This window comes from Phyllobates terribilis, unplaced genomic scaffold (assembly GCF_046119375.1).
Source record: "Phyllobates terribilis strain yellow unplaced genomic scaffold, ASM4611937v1 Scaffold_8__6_contigs__length_399053987, whole genome shotgun sequence".
Taxonomy (NCBI): domain Eukaryota; kingdom Metazoa; phylum Chordata; class Amphibia; order Anura; family Dendrobatidae; genus Phyllobates; species Phyllobates terribilis.
Window position 1 is genome coordinate 270,859,948 of NW_027362768.1, and position 21,775 is coordinate 270,881,722.

The window sequence follows — 21,775 nt, forward strand, 5'->3', positions numbered from 1 at the left end:
TCTGCCCCTACAGCACTGGGTGTTCCACCCCTCCCTCCCCACTCCAGCAGGGACATGGTCGGTCATGCCTGCACTTCTGTCTAGTGGGAGCACCGTTGAGCTGTCCCTCGGAAATGGGGTGTGTGTGCTGCATGCAGCTAACTGAGCCCTGGTCCACACTCCATCCTTACCTGGGAGTGGAATATCACACCTCCGGTCTGAGGTGCAATACCCCTGTAGCGGCCGCACCCTCGGGGCGCTACATTCCCCCCTGGTAAAGCACAGCACGCCCTCGGGCTGGAAAAGAGCAAAAACAGTTGATTACAGGACATGCAAAGACTTTTTCAATAACTTTTTACATTAGAAACAGCCATTACGGTTCAACTCCCTTTATGGGACACACTTTTCTTTTCACTAGACATTATAGAAAACTTTTTCAATACTTCCGGAACTCTTTTGTATAAAACATTATAGAAAACTTTCACATGACTATTTAGCAGCATATAAAACCTTTTCACATAAAACATTTTTTTAAGTAAAGCACATTCTTGGATCCTGGCGGCGGTGCAACTTGCGACCAGGTGTTCTTTCTTTTTAAAGGTGCAACAGTCCATTTTAACTTTGAGGTAGACGTTGCGGTTCTTGTATAAAACCAGTAGGGGGGCGCTTTAAGAAGCGCAACTATATACATGGGATTGGCCGTTCCCAGTCCTCGGCCAGTTTTGGGAAGGGAAATGGCTGCTCACAGTCCTCAGCCTGGTAGGGGATGTAGGGGATAACTTTCACACAGTCCTATATCAGTCCCAACAGGGACCACACGCAATTTGAAACAGTCCCACACAGTTCCTTTGCACCCTTACGGGTAACTATTTATAATGCCACTTGACCGTTCACTGGTAACGGTGTCTTCGTGACACTCCTTCTTCCTCCTCATACGGATCTTCAGGCCCGTCCGGGCCCTCCTGGTACTCAACGTCCGAGTAGTGCTGTTCCTCCTCCTCTACTACTCGGCGGACGTGTAGGGCGTACCACCCCTTCACGCCTTGGTGTCGGGTGTAAGACACCACGTCGCCTGGGAATAGATCCCGCCCACGATGGCCTTCCGGTAGGTGACTCTCCACATCTCTCCTTGTCACAAACACGTCACTGCTGGTCTCGGGGTCTCGGATGAAACCGCAGCCATGTTCCATGTGAAATTTCACGACAGTCCCGGTGACTCGGGGACCGCGGGCAGCTCGGGGATCTCGTCGGGCCTTCATCTTCTGCTCCGCACTTTGGGCCTGCAGCTTCTCCTGTTTCATGCGCCGCTCCCGCTGCTCCCTCTCGAACACCTCCAGCTGTTGGCGGCAGTACTCCCGTCGACGGGCGGAGTACGGGGGCGCTAGGCCTTGTGACCGGGCCTGCGATTGTGGTCTGCTGATCACGCCCGGGGTCAGAGGGCACGGCGTGGGGCGGGGCTCGCTGGTGGTGTCGATGGCCTGGGAACCGGTTGGTAGCGGTGGAGGCACGGTGTCGATGGCGGGTTCAGGTACGTTGGGCTCCGCAACAGGGTGCAGGGGCAGGTCGGCGGACCCAGGGTTCGGGGTAGGGGCGTCTCCGTTACCTGCCTCTGCTGTCGCGGCCTCCTCCGCGGCGTCGTCCTCGGCCTCCGCTCTGCTTTCACTGCCCTCGGTGGCTGGTGTGCCGCTGGATGTCGACGGCACCTCCTGCTGCAGGATCACGGCCCGCCGGGCCACTTCCTTCTTCCATCCGGCGATCACGTCCTGCTGCGCCCGGACCATCCTCCGGTCCAGCTCCTCCAGCGCAGCCCACACATACTCGGGGTCTTCCTTGGGGAGGTGTGCTAGCAGCTTCGTGAAGCTGCATGGGGATTCGGCCTGCAGCAGGCCACGCGCCAGGGCGCTGGAGCTGGTTCCTGTCTCTATCTTTGGGTGTGGCTTGGCCAGACTGATACAGACTGCGTCCTGCCCAACAGTTTTCTTCTCTCTCCGCCCCCAGAGGGGGTGGTCCTGGGGCATTCTGCTGACAATCACTTTCAGGGGCAGCCCCCCCATGTTGATGGACAACTCCACTGCTGCATTCATGGCTGGTGGGGGCGGGCTCCTTCTTTGGCGCCATTCTGGGACCTGGCCCACGATGGGAGGTGGCTTCCTGCTGTCTTTTGGTGCACACATAATGGCGTCCGCTCTGCCAGGGCGGGAAAAACGGATGAAGATGGCGGGAAATGGTCCAAGATGGCGTCTGATGGCGGGAATCGGCTCCGGATGGCGGGAAACGACTCCGGACAGCGGGAAATTTCTTTTTAAGGTACATGTGCAATTTTCTTCAGGCACGCAATACCCGCTTGTGGCGGGTTGGTAATGATCCTGCCGACTACGCCAAAGCTGACTCGCCCCCTGGGCCGTGGGGCACGCGGAACCGGGCGATAGGGAGACGCTGGGAGTAGTAGTGGTGACCCGGTCCCGCGGCTCAGGGTGGTCAGACCAATGGTAGTCTGCTAAGTGCTTCAGATAATGTCCGACTACGCCACCCGTGGATTGCGGTTATTAGGAACCGCCGCTGCAAGGCAGTCCTCTGGGGCTGATGATGGGTGCAGCTGAGGTGATGTGACTCCCCACGGGAAGAGTGCAGCCCCAGGGCAGTGTAGTGGATGTTGGGAGTGATGGTAGTGCGGGTCCCGGTGCTGATAGTGCTGGAGGCGCGAAGGAGCACACAGACAAGTTACAGTCCAGGGTCTTTACTCACAGTTCGTTTGTTCCAGGTCACTTCGGCCAGCAGTGACCGCCCGAGCCGTGCTGCGTCCACCAGGTGAGGGGCTCGGTCAACTCCCAGGCAGTTCAGGAGCATGGCACAGGACCCCCTTTTATCCTTTCTCTGGCCTGCCTCACCAGTGACCTACTTTTGTCCAGCTGCCGCGGACCTGTGCGGTTAAACGTGGGCCCCGTCCTCCGCTGTCCTATATGGTGCCTTCCTAGCAGGTTTGATGAGGTGTCGCACCAATATATGATCACGACGATCGGTCTTTGGCTGAGGGTTGTTTCTCCTCCACCAACTTGGGATCCGGTACCCTTAATCTGCCTGACCCTGCACCCTGGATTCTCGTGGGTTCTTAGGGTCCCTTCCACCTTCTTGTTCCTGAGCCCTTCTGTTTCTCTGTCTCTCCTTCTTTGCAGTTCCTTTCTGTTTCTGTTCCTTTGTCTTGGAGCTGAGATGAGCCAGAATCTCAGCTCCCCTTCACCTCCTCCTCGGCCTCTTCTCCAGGCCCACCTCTCCTTCTCCTCTCAGGCCCCGGCCTCTTCCCTAGGCCTGCCTCTGGAGAAGCACTCAGCCTGAGCTGCTGCTCCCTGTCTTCTCCTCTCCACAGAACTGAACCTAGATCTCAGATGGTGCCCACCTTTTATACCTCCCTCTAGCCATGAGCCCAGGTGACCAGCAACCAATGGGCTCCCTCCTACGCTCAGGAACCGCCCCCTATCTGCCCCTACAGCACTGGGTGTTCCACCCCTCCCTCCCCACTCCAGCAGGGACATGGTCGGTCGTGCCTGCACTTCTGTCTAGTGGGAGCACCGTTGAGCTGTCCCTCGGAAATGGGGTGTGTGTGCTGCATGCAGCTAACTGAGCCCTGGTCCACACTCCATCCTTACCTGGGAGTGGAATATCACACCTCCGGTCTGAGGTGCAATACCCCTGTAGCGGCCGAACCCTCGGGGCGCTACACTATTGTATCCGTGAATCGGATCACACACACCCATATAAGCCTATGGATGCATGTGAAACATCGCACTGCACTTAGATATCACCCGAGTGCAGTGCGATTCCTGCAGACGCCGGCAATGGAGGAGATGGAGAAATTAATTTCTCGGTCTCCTCCGCAGCTGTGCTGCGATCTTCTCATGCGAGAGGATTGAAGCACCGAGCACGGACTGTCGGATCCCACTTGCAGCCGAGCAGGAGCATATCCCGCTTGCGTCTCCGGCCTAAGAAATAATCTAGTGCATGCTGTGATTTTTTTCATGTACAAATTTTGTCAGTGAAAAAAAAACGCTCATCTGAGCAGCCAATTGAATAACATTTGGCCATAGTGCTATCCATGTACCGTTCATTTTAACACAGACAGTACTCAGACCGAAAATACGCTCATGTGAACCTACCCTGACAATGACCAAACACTGATGAAATTCAAACTGCTTTGCAAACTAGAAAAAGCACTGATGTTTGAAAGAGGCCTAAAGAAACTTGTGACAATGGGACTGAATGAAAACCCTGAATTTATTATTTAAGAGGTGTGTTCCAATACTTTTGCCTATATAGTATATTTCAGCACAATAAACTGTGCAAGTATGTAAACATTTTTGGGGGTATTTATCATAAGTTTTTTTTTAAGTTAGTATTGTTTATGGCTGCATTTGAACAAAATTTATCAATGTCATACTATGTTTTATGAATGTGGAACATCTTAAGATATTAAAACTTTTGTCTACAAATGTCACTCCTGTGTTTATGCCACCCCATTACTGGAGTGAGTTTGACACTTTTCTATTAAAATTTTTAGAAAATCACAATTCATACATTTGGCTAAGCTCTCATTTGCATAGATATTTTTAACGTGCTGAAGGGCGGCAGCTGTGGGCAGAGCACTCGTCTGTGGCACCCTGGCACATTACATGAAAGTGGAGGTCCTGGCGGGGTGTGTGGACTTGTGCTGTGTGGACATTACTTCCGTTCAGGCCGCATGTGACCTATGTTGCTGGTTTACCAGGACAAGATGTTTCACAATTCAGTGAGGGAGACCACCATTAAAAAATAAACTGTTTACTGTTCAACAACTTGATGATGATTATATACAAGGGACAGCAGGTACAAAGCCGTATGAACGTTTCCTTTGCAACTTGAAGCATTTTCCACAGTTTACTTCCTCAGTAGTTTACTTCAGGGATCTCTATGTCGACTGTTTTTCCCTACTTCACAACCCAGCTTCGACACTACAGTCCTGATCAACAAGTGTCATCTACTTGTTCTGCGGTTCCGCATCCTCTTTCCACTACTGGCGCCCTGAAACTCCTGCTGGGAACCCTTCACTAGTCCCACATACTAAGTCCTGCTTAGGCCCGTTACCTTCCAGCATTATAAGCTTGGGGTCTCGTGGCTAGGCTTCCTCTCCTAGGACCCGTCTCTGGAAGGCTACTCTGTCTCTTAGTCTCTTGTCATTCAGATCTCGCTATCCCTTCTCTTCAGTCTCCTCTCATTTAGGGTCACCCCAGAATGCAGCTCTGTTCACCCTGGACCTTCATCCCCGCTCACTATCCACTCCAGGCCCTATCTAACTCTCTGTTAGGAAGTTCTCCACTGTCTTCCCAGATAGTCCCTCCCATTCTGGGTTAGTCACAAACATTAACTCTAACTGTTCCGATTGTCAAACTACAAATATCTAACACACATCATAATTCACATTACTTATCATTAATACTTATTACATTTTACATGACATCTCACATTACACCATATAACACATTTCACAACATTGAAACTTCAAGGGGAAAAGTGGGCAGCATGTCCATATCCTTAAATAACCACACTCACTTTTGAATAGTTGTGGGAGCATTGTAGAATGAGATAAAGTTGCAATTTTTTTGTGCAAAAATTTGGTGTAAAACGCTTCAAAAATTTTCCACATTGTATATATTCCTCCAGATGCTCATAACTATTTGCAAATGTATGAGATGCATACATTACATTATGGGCTGTGCCCATTACATCAACTGCAATGAACAAATTCTCTGATTGTCCATCAGTTGTATGTGTAAAAGATAAAGTGGCTGTTCCAGGAATAATAATTAGATACATGGAGGGGCGCAATGACTGCGGTCGCCGCTGCGACCGGGCCTGGCAGGTGAGGGCCAAGGTCCGCAAACGCCAGCAAAATCTTCAGCTGGATGTGCGTCCTATACTACTATGGATGTCTATGGGGGTGCATTATACTACTATGAATGACTATGGGAGTGCATTATACTACTATAGATGTCTATGGGGTGCATTATACTACTATGGATGTCTATGGGGTGCATTATACTACTATGGATGTGTATAGGGTGCATTATACTACTATGGATGTCTATGTGGGTGCATTATACTACTATGGATGTCTGTGGGGGTGCATTATACTACTATGGATGTCTATGGGGGTGCATTATACAACTATGGATGTTTATGGGGTACATTATACTAATATAGATGTCTATGGGGGTGCATTATACTACAGTTGATGCCTATGGGATGCATTATACTACTATAGATGTCTGTGGGGTGCATTAGACTACTATGGATGTCTATGGGGGGTGCATTATACTGCTATAGATGTCTATGGGGTGCATTATACTACAGTCGATGCCTATGGGATGTATTATACTACTATAGATGTCTATGGGGTACATTAGACTACTATGGATTTATATGGGGTGCATTATACTGCTAAAGATATCTATGGGGTGCATTATACTACTATGGATGTCTCTGGGGGTGTGTTATACTACTATGCATGTCTATGTGGTGCATTATACTACTATGGATGTCTGTGGGGTGCATTATACTACTACGGATGTGTCTATGGGGTGCATTATACTACCATAGATGTGTCTATGGGGTGCATTATACTACTATGGATGTCTATGGGGGTGCATTATCCTACTGTTGATGTCTATGGGGTGCATTATACTACTATTGTTGACTATGGGGGTGCATTATACTTTATGGATGACTATGAGCTGTGCATTATACTTTATGGAGGACTTTGAGCTGTGCAGTATATTATATGGAGAACTATGGAGACTGCGTTTATACTTCTTCTTTGGAGCCACATGACTTCTATGTACGCCCCTGGTGAGTACAGTATAATGGTTTATTTTCTTCTATACATTAAAGAACAGCGGCAGAACGGGAAGCATATGTACCAGGATGGGGGATATACAGTATATCATGATGGTGCCAAGGATAAGAGACATCTATACCAGGATGGGGGCAGGGGGCCGGTCCAAATTTTGCACTGGGGCCCATCAGACTATAGCTACGACACTGGATACATGCTTGATACATGGTCCAATGATTTCTTTGGAAAAGATGTCACTAGATTTTTAGTTTTGGTTCTTTATTCCTCTTAGATCTTTTGGAATCTTCTGTGTCTAATCCGTTGTCACCCCCATGCTATGTACAATATGTGCATGATATCCTATGAAATATTATACAAGTTGTCACTGGGTCCTACTCCGGTATCACACAATCAGCAGAGCCAGAGATGAGTGAACAGTCGCAAGAACCTTTATTACATGCAAACCGAAAGGGCCATAAACAATCCACCACACAGAGGATAAAATACTCCAGGAACATGGATACAGTCCAGTAATGGGATAAATGCCCCGGGAGATGAGAGTCAAGCAATCCAGCAGACGGAGGATGAAATAGTCTAGATACGTTTCCATATAGACTCCTCCAGCAGTATTTCCAGGGCAATCCGGGTTTCTCCAAGTCTCTCCGGAGTGCTGGCCTTCACATCAGCGTCCCACAAAGGACCTATCTTGCTGGTTTCTCTCCCCAGAAGGATAGAAAATTCCTCTTCATACCCACATTTGTGTTTCAAGTCATCATCCACAGGTCAGGGGGGAGATGGCAGGGGCTCACCTCTCATTGTTTGAATATTTAATCAACCTGCATAGTTTGTCCTCCTCTGCTCTGCAGGTCAACAAGCCACAGGGTCCCATACAATGGTCAATCAACATATCAAACATCGATTGTTCAATGATCCTACGTCCCTGTTTTGCTAAGATAGCAGACAATACCCTGTAGGAGCTGATATAAGAGGCAAACAGCAGCCATTCAAAAATATCAAGAGTAAACTTTGAAAACTCATAAGACGACAGTCTTTAGACGTCTGGATAATTAAGATTAAATGCTGTGTAGTCACCTTAGAGGGAATACACAGAATGATACAGAGCAACAAGACAACACTCCGAAATTCAGTAAAAATATGAACATAGACAGAATGATACCCCACACACCATATCACACCATCACAAACACTATAAAGACCATGATCACGGTTTGAAATGGAAATATACATAATAATGGTTTAATATATAAGATGATTGTTTATATTTAGTTTTCAAAAACCTCTTTTTCTCTAGCTTTCAAGCAGATCCCAAAAAGCCCATTGGAGGCCATATACTTGCACATGCTTCAACAACAAGAATCAGCTTAAGAAAAGGAAGAGGCGAGCTGCGTATTGGTAAAATTTATGACAGGTGATGACAAAGATGTCCACATTGCTTTTTTTCCATCTATGTGCTCTAATGGAGCATATGAATAGGGGTTGTCCAAGGGCTCATTTAGATGTCACGTTTTCTCATACGAGTGCTATATTTTTCATGTGCGGATTAAATGTGTTTTTACTGCGTTTCTACTGCAGAAATGCACTAAAAGCAAATATGCAATTTTTATCTGTGGATTTTCTGCATCTCATTCAACTTTACGGGTTAAAACAGCAGTTAAAACATATATTTACCGCAATTGAAATGAACATGCTACGGAATTCAAAAACACACCACAGGTTCATTTCTACAGTGTTAAATATCAGCACAGCGGGCATGAGATTTGCATAAAACACATCCACTTTGCTGTTTCTGTAATGTGCTGCATTTTTGTGTGTGAAAATAGCGCAACAAATTCTCACTGTGGGAAACTTAGCCTAAGCATCCACTCACATCTGATTACATATGGGAACCATATTCTCTGTCAGATCCTTTGTACAATTGGATACCACTGGTGCGTGGCAACCTTTTAAACAATAATGTCTTAAGCAGACAGTCTATTTAAACTAATCTGAAATTAGTAACATTTGGCAGATTCTATGAGATTCTGTACACCCCGGTCAGGAAAAAATGGCATGTTTCATCCCCCTCAAGATGAGAATATCTTTCACCATATAGAGCATATATGTTATTGCACAGAGGACTCGCTGTATGTGACGCGCCCCTGGGCCTGTGTCGCGCTGCGTTGCGCATGCGGGAGCTTACCCGGAGCCGGATCTCTTGAGGGTTGTAGTCTCGTGGCGGTGATCCGGTCCGTGCCCAGGGAGTCAGACTAAGTGGCGCTGTATTAGCGGTAGATGTTGGACGACTACGCCACCCGTTGAGTACAGCTAAGGAGCTGCTGCTGCAGGGCAGACCGCTGAGGCCGGTGGTAGGATTGTGCAGCGTGATAGTATAACCCCCAACGGGAGGGGTATGGCCTCAGGGCAGCCGACGTGGATGATGGGGGTAGCAGGAACCACTCAGAGACGGTACGGTGTAGTTCAGGGTCTTTACTGGTGACAACGATAGACCCTCCCGGAGTACTGGCTAGCGATTGGGGCCTGGTCAGTCCTTGAGCAGATGGGATCTCCCCTGGCCAGGCGGAGTTGTAGGCCTCCCAAACTAACGATACTCTTCTGGCTACCTTGCTAGAAGCGGGTATAAGTAGCCCACGTCCCTGAGTGTACCGTGTGGTGCTCACCCGTATGGCCGGTGACTCGGGGCCTTCTAGTAGCTTCCGCTCCACGACGGCGGTGCTGGTCCCACGCGTGTGACCGTGCCTTCGGGTTTCTGGGCCAGAGGACCTGCAATCCCCTGCCGGTCGGTTTCTGCTGCTGGATAGGAGTTAGTCCCCACAGCCTCGGACTCCGGGTCCGGTGATAACTTCTCAGTCAGGGCGAGCTCTGCAGCTGCCAGCCCCTGACTCCTTGTAGCACTGCTCCCACAGAGCTCCTGATGTTCTTTCCTATATCTGCTTCTCTTCTCTGTCTCTACTTCTTCTCTACTCACTAACCCTGCCTCAGCCCTAGGTTTATATAGGGGAAGTTCTTCCCCTCCCAGGACTGGGCAGGAGGTGTGGCATGCACAGGATCCCTGACCAAGAGACCTCCCACCTGCTCTCAGACATAACATTGCCGTTACTGTGGAAACCAGACCCCTGGGGTGCCACATTCCCCCCTAGTGAAATTTAGTACTCCGGGACTAAACATATTTTTAGAAAAACATAACAAGGTATAAACAATAATAATACAATAAGAAAAACACATAAAGATGGTTACGGCGTGTCCGCAACCGGGTGCAGTCTTTGAAGAAAAGCAAGGTGTCCATTTCACCAAAACAGGGAGACGTAACCAGGTAGGGGTCTGTCCTGCCCCGAGTCCTTAACAGTCTTTAGTCCGTCCTGGGTTACGCTCCAACTATACATAAAGGATTCCCGGTAAATCTACCAAGGACTCCTATAAATAACTAGAAACACATAATTATACACAAGCAACAAGAAAAACAGGTAACCACAAATAAAACAATTTATACACTTCAAATCCTCCAACGTGCGGGTAACTGGCCTCTAGTGGCCCTAGTGGACCTACGGAGCTGACTGTCTAGCCCTGAACTACAGGGTGTAGGAGCTGTCAAGGGTAAACTGGGCAGCTGTCTACCGGCTCTTTGACTCACTAGGGGTACGGCAGGCTCACTGTAGTGCCGGCGTCCCTGCCCTCTGCTAGGCAGGGACGCTGCTCCCCTCACCGCTCTGCCCCGTGCCCGGCGTCCCTCTCCCGCTCTGCTGTCAGCGCGCGCTCCTTCCCGGCGTCCTCCTCCCGCTCTGCTCTCAGCGCGCGCTCCTTCCCGGCCCCTGTGCTTAGGGCGCGCGCGCGCTCCCCTCCTCTTAAAGGGGCCGCGCGCGTCGTCCTAAGGAGTCCCTGGCCAATGGCCGGAGGACTTCATCATATATAAGGCACCTCCTCCAAAATGGAGGTGCCCGAGCAATGTTGTTTGCACCTGTGTCTCACCTGTGCTTCAGCCCTCAGGTCCCGTTGCCAGTTACCTGCCAGTTACCTGTCAGATTCCTGCCTGATTACTTGCTACCTGTCTGCTAGTCTGAGGTCCGACGGTCTGCCTTACTACTCCTGTCAGTCTGTCTAAGGACCAGCCTGCCCGCTCACCTGGGAGCGCTTCTCCGCTACCTGCCTGCTTGCCTGCCCGGAGGCTCCGCTGTCACGTGCTGTGACCACCAGCTATTCCAGAGACTCTTGCCCGCTCACCTGGGAGCGCACATCAGCTACCTGCCTGCCTGCCTGAGGTCCGACGGTCTGCCTACCAACTCCTGTCAGTCTGTCTATGGACCAGCTTGCCCGCTCACCTGGGAGCGCACATCTGCTATCTGCCTGCTAGCCTACCTGGAGGCTCCGCCGTCACGTGCTGTGACCACCTGCCTGTCCAGTGACTCCTGCCCGCTCACCTGGGAGCGCTCATCTGCTACCTGTCTGTCTGCCTACCCGGAGGCTCTGCCGTCACGTGCTGTGACCACCCGCCTGTCCAGAGACTTCTGCCCGCTCACCTTGGAGCGCTCATCTGTCGCCTGTCCGCTGGTCTTCCTGGAGGCTCCGCCGTCACATGCTGTGACCACCCGTTCATCCAGAGACTCTCGCCTGCTCACCTGGGAGCTCTCGTCTATCTTCAGCCGCCACAGGTCGTACCAACCCTATACCTAGAGACTGCCCCGGTCACTTGCCGTGACCTCCAGCCCCGTTCACTCAGAGACTGTCCCGTTCACTCAGAGACTGTCCAGGTCACCTCCTGTGACTGCCTGCCTGGTCGCCACCCGCTCCCTTACAAGGACCGCCCCCTTGTATTGTAGCCCAGAGGTTCCGCCTCCCAGACCCGTTACACTCACTATAAGCAGAGGGTTGATCCTCCTGTTCTGCTTGTGTGGAGTCTTCTGCCTCCTGGACCGGCTGCTCTTCCAGCTCTTCCTGTTGCTCCGTAGGCACTTGGGATGCTGGTTGGAGGAACGTGAGGACGGGTACCACAACTGCACCATTGACTTGAGTCCAGGACCGAGGGAAGTCTCCTAGCACAGTACTAACCATATCTTCCCTTTCCTCTACGGGTCGATGGTCTTCTTGTTCCTCTTCAGGGTTCCGTAGCTGTTCAGGACACTTCTTCAGGTGATCCCGGGATACAATGGCTATGGTCTCCCCTCCGTCTTTACTGATGGTACAGACCTTCGGGTTCTCGTGGCTTGAGGGCAGTACGGTGTACGGGTCCTTCTCCCACTGGTCGTCCAACTTGTGGAGCCGTCTTTTCCTCTTCAAGACCTGCTGTCCGGGTACCAGGGGAACAGCGGGAGCATGCTGGTTGTAAGTTTTCTCTTGTCTTTCCCTAGCCTGACAGAGACTTCGCTCCACGCTCTCCTGTACTTTCCGGTACTGCTGCTGCCTCTCTGTGTCCCAGTCTGCTTCTGGTGAAGTGTCCTCGGGTGTCAGGACTCCCATTTCCAGGTCAACAGGTAACTTACCAGGTCTCGCCCTCATTAGGTAAGCCGGGGTACAGTTGGTGGAACCTACCAGGATGTGGTTGTATAGGTCCACTAGATCGGGCAGCTTCTCAGGCCACAGACTGCGTTCTTCCAGGGGCAACGTTTTCAGGAGATCCATTACCACCTGGTTCATTTTCTCACAAAGTCCATTAGTTTGCGGATGATAGGGTGTCGTCCTTATCTTCCGGCAGCCATACAGATTGCAGAATTCCCGGAAGACCTCCGCTTCAAAGGCAGGTCCCTGGTCCGTCAGCACTTGGTCCGGGTACCCGTGTGGACGGCAGAAGTGCTGCTGGAAGGCTCTAGCTGCTGTTTGAGCCGTTAAGTCCTTAACGGGGACGACAACAACCAAGAACCGGGAGCAATGATCCACAATGGTTAACGCGTAGACGTAGCCACTTCTGCTTGGGGTCAGTTTTACATGATCCAAGGCTACCAGTTCCAACGGCTGCCGGGTGACGATGGACTGCAGGGGAGTCTTCTGGCTGGCACGGTCCTTCCTTCTTAGGTTGCACGGGCCACAGTCTCTGCACCACCTCTCGATGGTTACCCTCATGCCTACCCAGTGGAACCGCCCACGCAGCAGGAACTCCAGCTTCTTCCATCCGAAGTGTCCAGCCCCGTCGTGGTATGCTTCCATCACCATGGCTGCGTCTCTCCGTGGCACCACTACTTGCCAGATTAGTTCATGCGTCCGGGAGTTAACCATTCTGCGGCACAACTTCCCCTTGTAAAGGAACAGTCGACTCTTCTCAGCCCACAGTTGCTTGGCTTCCTCCGGAGCGTCTGGGTCAAGGCGAGCCTCTGGCCGAGTCAGCATCTCCTTCACCAGCCGGACGGCAGGGTCACTGTCTTGCGTTTCCTCCCAGTTGTAGTGAGGCAAGGGGTTAAACGTAGCGGCTTGCTTACTCCTTACCCGATGGGAATACTGGATAGTCCCATGACGGTAGAACGCGGGGAGTTCGACTTCTTCCAGTCCCTCTGGATCTTCTCCTACGTCCGGTAGGTTTGGCATCCTGGACAGGGCGTCTGCGTTGGTATTGGAGCGTCCTGCCCGGTATTTGATTGTGAACTCGTAGTTGGACAGACGGGCCATCCATCTCTGCTCTAGGGCACCGAGTCTTGCAGTGTCCAGGTGTGTCAACGGGTTGTTATCCGTGTACACGGTGAACCGGGAAGAAGCGAGGTAGTGCTTAAAGCGTTCGGTGACTGCCCACACCACTGCCAGGAACTCTAGCTTAAATGAGCTATAATTCTCAGGGTTTCTTTCGGTGGGTCGCAGTTTTCGGCTGGCATAAGCGATTACTCGTTCTTTCCCCTGCTGGATCTGGGACAGCACGGCTCCTAGCCCGATGTTACTTGCGTCGGTGTAGAGGATAAAGGGCTGGCTGTAATCAGGGTACGCCAGGATTTCATCCCCCGTGAGGGCCATCTTCAGCTGGCGGAAGGACTCTTCTTCTAACTTCTCCCATCTGAAGGGTGGCTTCTGGTTCTTGGCCTTCCGGGACTGGCCTATCAGGAGGTCCTGCATAGGAGCTGCCTTTTTGGTGAAACCGGGGATGAATCTGCGGTAATAGCCTACCAACCCGAGGAACTGCCGCACTTCCTTTAAACTGGAGGGACTTGGCCATTCCTTAATTGCGGTGATCTTATCAGGGTCGGGAGCCACTCCATCAGCGCTCACCACGTGTCCCAGGTACTGCACCTTTGGTTTCAGGAGGTGACACTTGGAGGGTTTCACCTTTAGGCCGTAGCTTGCCAGAGCTTCGAACACTTCCGCCAGGTGTTTCAGGTGGTCCTCATACGTCTTGGAATATACGATGACATCGTCCAGGTACAACAGGACCGTCTCAAAGTTTCTGTGGCCCAGACAACACTCCATTAATCGTTGGAAGGTTCCTGGTGCATTGCAGAGTCCGAACGGCATGCAGGTAAACTCGCTAAGTCCCATCGGGGTGGTGAATGCGGTGTTCTCCCGGTCCGCCTCTGCTACAGGAACCTGCCAGTACCCACTAGTGAGATCCAAGGTAGAGAAGAAGTTAGCAGATCTTAAAGCAGCAAAAGACTCCTCTATCCTTGGTAAGGGGTACGCATCCTTGTGTGTGATACGGTTGATTTTCCGGTAATCTACACACATCCTCATGGTGTTGTCTTTCTTTTTGACTAAGACTAGTGGAGCTGCCCAGGGGCTACAGCTATCCCTGATCAGTCTCTAAGCATCCCCTTGGCGTGTTGGTAGTGTGCAGGGGGTACGGGTCGATACCTCTCTTTTATGGGAGGATGGTCTCCCGTGGGGATGTGGTGTTCTACCCCCTTGACTCGCCCGAAGTCTAACGGGTGTTTACTAAACACTCTCTCGTACTCTTGCACCACCCGATAGACTCCCTGTTTCTGGTGTGAGGGAGTGGAGTCAGTACCCAAATGTAGTTGCTGACACCAGTCCTCCATTGTTTTCTGAGAGCCGTTACCTTCCTCCGGGGAAGATGGAGGCAAGGGTTCTACGGACTGTATGGAATCTTGATTGATGGTATACAATTTGGCTAGCGTGGCATACCGGGGCAGGTACACTTCCCTCTTCCCGATATTTATTATGCGAACGGGCACCCTCCCATGGCGTACATTGACCACCCCCCGTGCTGTCAAAATGGTGGGCCTACTGTCTGAGTAAACTGGTTCTACCATTGCCTGGTAATCTCTACCTCTCAGACCAATAGCTGCCCGGCACCAAATCATCATTTCACTTTTCGGGGGCATGGCAATAGGGAAAGGGTCACACATTCGCACGCTACCAATCTCACCACCGGAGAGTTCTAGCTGTTGCCGTCGCATCAGTGCCCGGATCTCTTTCTGGAGCACTCGCTGCTGGCCGGAGCTGGCGTTCTTGGCAACCTGCTGTAAAAGGAAAATCACCTCTGCAAGACAATTTTCAATTACATTAGTTCCTAGAGTTATCTTTGGGTGACTCTCGTGTTTGTCAATGTCTACAATGATCAGTCCCTGTGCTGCCAGTTCGACTCTACCGATTTTAATGGTCACCTCTTTAAATCCAATCTGTGGCACGGGCTGACCATTGCTGGCGATGATACTCAAGTCGTCGTCAGGGTAGCGGGTGATATCCGAGTCATTCCAGTACTGCTTGAAGAGCACGTACGGGATGGTGGTGACCTGTGACCCGGTGTCCAGTAGGGCACTCATAGGAATGCCATCCAGTACCACGGGTAAGACTGGACGTCCTCCCACATATTTGTCGCGCCAGTTCGATGGGCCTGGTGATCTTTTTCCTGGGGGTTGGCCCTCTACCCCAGGTTGTGCCAGTTTAAAGGACAGTACCTTGCCATATGTCCGGGTTGATTGCAGCGGCGGCAGATGGGTCGTCCGTCCTCGTTGTATCGGTTGCTGGGTCTTCCTCTGGCCGGTGGGGTCCTCCTTGGTCGACGCCACGGGATGTCCTCCGGTCCGGATGCCAGCTGGATCTTCCCTGGAGTGGAAACCTGTAAAGACTGCACAGTTCGGGTTAGCGCAGCAACGCTTTTAGCTAGCTCTTGGACCTGATGGTGCAGGTCTGGAGCCGGGTCATTGTTCAAAGCCTGCGCATCAGCTCCCACAGGCCCTGCCGACAAGGGCGCCGCCTCCTGGTGGTAAGTGGTAGTGGGGCGTCTGGGGGTCACAACGCCACCTGGTGCCGGTTCTCGAAGCACCCGGATGGCTCTGTCCTTGAACTGTGCAAATCCCAGATGAGGGTCCTGTAAGGCCATTGCCCGCAACTGGGTTCGGTGGGCATTGCAATATAAACCCTCTATAAATTGTTCAGTCAACAGCCTGTCCTCGTCTCCCACGCCGTCAGGGTCGGTCTGCTTAATGGCTCTCAGGGCCTCTTGTAGGTTCAGGGCATAGTCCCTTATACTCTCATGTGCCCGCTGTTTGCACCCGTAGAATCTAAGCTTGATCTCGGCTGAGGTGCGGGTATCAAAGGTGTCCCTCAGCCGGGTTAGTATCCCTGCGACAGTCCTACCCCCAGGTGGCCAGGACTTTACCTCCCTTTGGGCTGCTCCGGTTAATTGGGCCACCAGGATGCTCACTTTTTGCTCCTCTGTGAGGGGGTACACCTGGAAGAGGCTATCCAGCTTTTCTCTAAAGTCATGCAGGGTATGTGACTCCCCTGAGTACTGGGCTAGCCAGGCTGCCCCTGGGATATAGGGCATGGTGAAAGGCATGACCGCAACAGCGGTGGCGCTGGCGGGGGTTGAAGCGGTGAAGCTTTCCTCCGTATCCGACATCCTTCTCCCCCCTAGTGGACCGTGGCCTACCTTGCGATGATCCTCTTCCGTAGGCCGCGGCTCCGCAGTGGATCGTCAGGGTTGAGGACCTTCCGTCGCGCTCCTGTGACGTCGGCGTCTGCTGGGCTCCTTCCAGGACCTTACGCAACGTCCGGACGTGAGGCGGGGCTTCAGTTCTCGCACGCTTTCGGAGTCCACGCCCCTCTTCTTCCCGCGCGGCGTCCTCAAGATGGCGTCCAATGGCGGGAAAACTCCACGTATGGCGGGAAGAAGGCCGAAGATGGCGCCGGATGGCGGGAAAACTCCACCGATGGCGGGAAGGAAGCCGAAGATGGCGCCGGATGGCGGGAATCTTCACCACAGGTAAGTTTGAACAGTCTTTTTCAGGCACGCAGTACCCGGTGGTTGCGGGCACGAAATCCTGCCGACTACGCCAAAAGTTGACGCGCCCCTGGGCCTGTGTCGCGCTGCGTTGCGCATGCGGGAGCTTACCCGGAGCCGGATCTCTTGAGGGTTGTAGTCTCGTGGCGGTGATCCGGTCCGTGCCCAGGGAGTCAGACTAAGTGGCGCTGTATTAGCGGTAGATGTTGGACGACTACGCCACCCGTTGAGTACAGCTAAGGAGCTGCTGCTGCAGGGCAGACCGCTGAGGCCGGGGGTAGGATTGTGCAGCGTGATAGTATAACCCTCAGCGGGAGGGGTATGGCCTCAGGGCAGCCGACGTGGATGATGGGGGTAGCAGGAACCACTCAGAGACGGTACGGTGTAGTTCAGGGTCTTTACTGGTGACAACGATAGTCCCTCCCGGAGTACTGGCTAGCGATTGGGGCCTGGTCAGTCCTTGAGCAGATGGGATCTCCCCTGGCCAGGCGGAGTTGTAGGCCTCCCAAACTAACGATACTCTTCTGGCTACCTTGCTAGAAGCGGGTATAAGTAGCCCACGTCCCTGAGTGTACCGTGTGGTGCTCACCCGTATGGCCGGTGACTCGGGGCCTTCTAGTAGCTTCCGCTCCACGATGGCGGTGCTGGTCCCACGCGTGTGACCGTGCCTTCGGGTTTCTGGGCCAGAGGACCTGCAATCCCCTGCCGGTCGGTTTCTGCTGCTGGATAGGAGTTAGTCCCCACAGCCTCGGACTCCGGGTCCGGTGATAACTTCTCAGTCAGGGCGAGCTCTGCAGCTGCCAGCCCCTGACTCCTTGTAGCACTGCTCCCACAGAGCTCCTGATGTTCTTTCCTATATCTGCTTCTCTTCTCTGTCTCTACTTCTTCTCTACTCACTAACCCTGCCTCAGCCCTAGGTTTATATAAGGGAAGTTCTTCCCCTCCCAGGACTGGGCAGGAGGTGTGGCATGCACAGGATCCCTGACCAAGAGACCTCCCACCTGCTCTCAGACATAACATTGCCGTTACTATGGAAACCAGACCCCTGGGGTGCCACATATGCCCGAGGCATAGCCCATAAAGGTTGTTTCCAATATAACAAAAGTGATAGCTTATTGCTTTGATATGCCTTCACTTTGTAACACCTAAATAACACCTAAAAGTAAGGTTCAATGACATAATCTATTACCACTGGAAATCAGTCTCATATTGTTCATATGAGTTTATATATTTTAGATCCAGCTTCAATAAATTAGCATAATGCTGCTCTAAAACCTAACTTTTGTCAATTTAAAACATTAAAAGTGTGCATTCTCCTTTCAGTGATATATACAAATGCATATTCAATATTTGGTAACCCTCTTTTAATATGTCAACCACACACTGTATCATCTCTCATTGGAAAGGTGATAAATTGGCTTGATGGAGAATGTTTCTTTACATTTTTGAGATATCTATTGAGCATACTGTCTTAACCAATATAGATCTCAGTGTCTGATAAGCCTGTAACTAATATTAAAGTGGTTGTCCACTACTAGTGACGGCACCGTTTCAGCAGTTTTGGCACTGGCTCTCCAAGGGGCTCATGTGACATTGCTGTCACGCAATCCTTGTGGCCATTCAGCGCTGGCTTCACTCTCCTTCTCCTACGGACGTAATTGACATCCTGAGGAAGTGAGAGCTGTGACTGCTCTCTCACTTCCTCCGGATGTCTTGATTTGTGTACTTAATTAGTTGTGTACTTAATTAGTAGCATGACTCTTAAGGGAATACTGTATATTTAGGAATATGCCCATTAATTTTATTACACAATATAACCATATTTTAGAAGTGATTACCATATCTACAGTTAATACACTACATAGATGACATTACTGATTCTGCCAGTCTAACGGAATCCTGAAAGCTGAGGTCGATCAATGGTCACTGATTGGTCACGTGAAATAACGGTCATGGTACAGTCAGCAAATGCAGCGATTGCAGCTATCCCAGGAACTGAGCAGTTGCAGGAGATAAGTAATATTTTCATTTTATGATCGGCTGTGCAGCTATTATAAAGGGATTATCTCTGTGCTTAGTTGCAGGAGGCAGTTCGCTGCTGTAGATTGACAGATTGTCTATCTGTTGCCTCTGGTCTGAATTGAGCATCCTCTCATGCAGCTATCACAAGCAGTTTTGTCTTTGCAACATGGGAAAAGAGCAAGTTCACTGAGCCTGGTTGGATCCAGCGAAACGGTCATTTTCATAGCTGCACGAGGAGGCTATAAAGCATACATATATGTGTGCTTCTTACCTAGGTAACAGGCCACACCAAGACTGCAGGGTAGTCGGGAACCTAGGCAATGAGCTGTACACGATAGAAAAAAAATCTCTGCGTTCTTGAGAACAGAAAATAATTGTAATAAAAAGTAAATAGCAATATTGCTTGTTTTTACTACCACATTGCAATTGTAGCCACATACAGTAAAAACGTGAGACAACCTCTTTAAGAATGCGTTGTCCAGTAGTGGACAACCCTTTTAAGAAAGTGTGCACAACAGTCATCCCAAAAATTTAAAGAGACATTCCCCAATATTGAAAGGAGGAAGTATACGATCTACCAAACAAATTGATCACCTTCTCAATTAAAATTAATGTTTAACTTGTATAGCCGGCATAAGCCGCTGAGCCCAGTGAATGGCTATAGCAGCTACATGCGCTTGTACTCACGCCACCGCTACAGTCTGTAAACAATCACTGGGAGCAGCGTCTGAGAGCCATCACTAGAGCAGGGGCCAGTAAGTGGACCTCATTGAAGCCTAATGGATAAAAAATATTAACAGAAAACCCATTTTACTTTGACAAGTATGTTAAATCCTAAAATGAAAAATTAGAAAATATCAGTAAAAAATATTTCCTTTTTTTTGTTGACAGCCCTGAAATGCCAGAAAATGAAGCCACATTTGCAATCACTGCTGGTGGTATTAACGATGCAAAGGAGTGATACCTGATTTATACAAACTATTTAAAAAGGTTTAATATCTACTTGCAGTTTTCTAGTAATTTGATTATATAACTACTGCAGAAATGTTTTAACATATTTTTATTAATTGGTTCAATGGTTTAATTTACAAAAAAGGTTGGTCGTTTAAAGTAATTGTTTTATGTGTGTATTTATGCATATTTATTTATATGCTGACCATAGAAGTATTGTACCTTATAGTTAAACAATCTCTGTAGGATAACACAGGTTTCTTATATATGCAGAAGATATGGTGGTGCTCTGCATCAAATTGCTGTTTCAAGAAAAGATAAAAACCAAGATGGCTCTTGGCAAAAGTAAAATCTCTTAATACAAAAGGCTTAAAATAGCAGTACTTGCTGTTTAGAGATTTTTAAGCATTGTGGATTAATAAATAAGAAAATATTTTATTTTTGACAAGTGACACATCTTTTGTTATCTCTTGTTGGATTATTAATGTGTAGGTTTGCCTGTATAGATGACTTCTATAGACTCAAAACAGTGATAATATTCAAGAATTAAACAATTGAAAAAATGTTATTTTCATGCTTGATTGCTGTTCATCTTCAAAGAAATAAATAAGCCAAGTTTTACAGGCAGAAGATGCTTCAGGGAATTCTGGTTTCTTTTTTCACCAAGCGTCTTGCGTGTAGTTTTTTCAGTCATTTCCTGTGCGTTTTTTTCTGATGGTTCTGGCCACTGACATGTTTTCCCATGGTTTTTGTGACATCTTTTGTACTGTCGTTTTCCGGTTGTTTTTTTCACTCCATTGAATAATGAAGAAACCGCTAGTGTTTTTTTAAAGCAAAAACAATGTCAAAATGCTTCAAAAAATGTCCGGGCATCGCTTTACTTTTTACATTGATTTGTGTTGTATAGTACAGTGTGGCTTCCGAACAGAAAAAGGCAGAAGAATGGACATGTCACTTAATTGCTTGGCAGTTTTAGAAACCTGAAACGGTTAAAACATGAACATATGCATGTGGCACCCCAGGGGTCTGGTTTCCCACAGTAATGTAATGTTATGTCTGAGAGCAGGTGGGAGGTCCTTTGGTCAGGGATCCTGTGCATGCCACACCTCCTGCCCAGTCTTGGGAGGGGAAGACCTTCCCCTATATAAACCCGGGGCTGAAGCAGGGTTAGTCAGTCAAGGAGAGTAGAGACAAGAAACAGTCACAGGAAGAAACAGCAGAAGCTCAGTGGGAGCAATACTACTACAAGTCAGGGGCTGGCAGCTGCAGAGCTCGCCCTGACTGAGAAGCTTTCTTACCGGACCCGGCGTCCGAGGCTGTGGGGACTAACTCTTACCCAGCAGCAGAAGCCGACCGGCAGGGGATTTCAGGTCCTCAGGCCCAGAAACCCGAAGGCACGGTCACACGCGTGGGACCAGCGCCGCCATCGTGGAGCGGAAGCCATTAGAAGGCCCCGAGTCACCGGCCATACGGGTGAGCACCACACGGTACACTCAGGGACGTGGGCTACTTATATCCGCTTCTAGCAAGGTAGCCAGAAGAGTACAGTCAGTTTGGGAGGCCTACAACTCCGCCTGGCCAGGGGAGATCCCATCTGCTCAAGGACTGACCAGGCCCCGTTCGCTAGCAAGTACTCCGGGAGGGTCTATCGTTGTTACCAGTAAAGACCCTGAATTACACCGCACCGTCTCTGAGTGGTTCCTGCTACCCTCATCTTCCACGTCGGCTGCCCTGAGGCCATACCCCTCCCGTTGGGGGTTATACTATCACGCTGCACAATTCTACACCGG

At 50.2% G+C, this 21,775-nt stretch overlaps 1 pseudogene; it reads left to right on the forward strand.

Annotated features, from left to right (window-relative positions):
• The window catches only part of LOC141157738 (meiotic recombination protein DMC1/LIM15 homolog), a 199,207-nt pseudogene extending 178,881 nt beyond the window's left edge, over positions 1-20,326 (forward strand).
• The last annotated feature ends 1,449 nt before the right edge of the window (positions 20,327-21,775 follow it).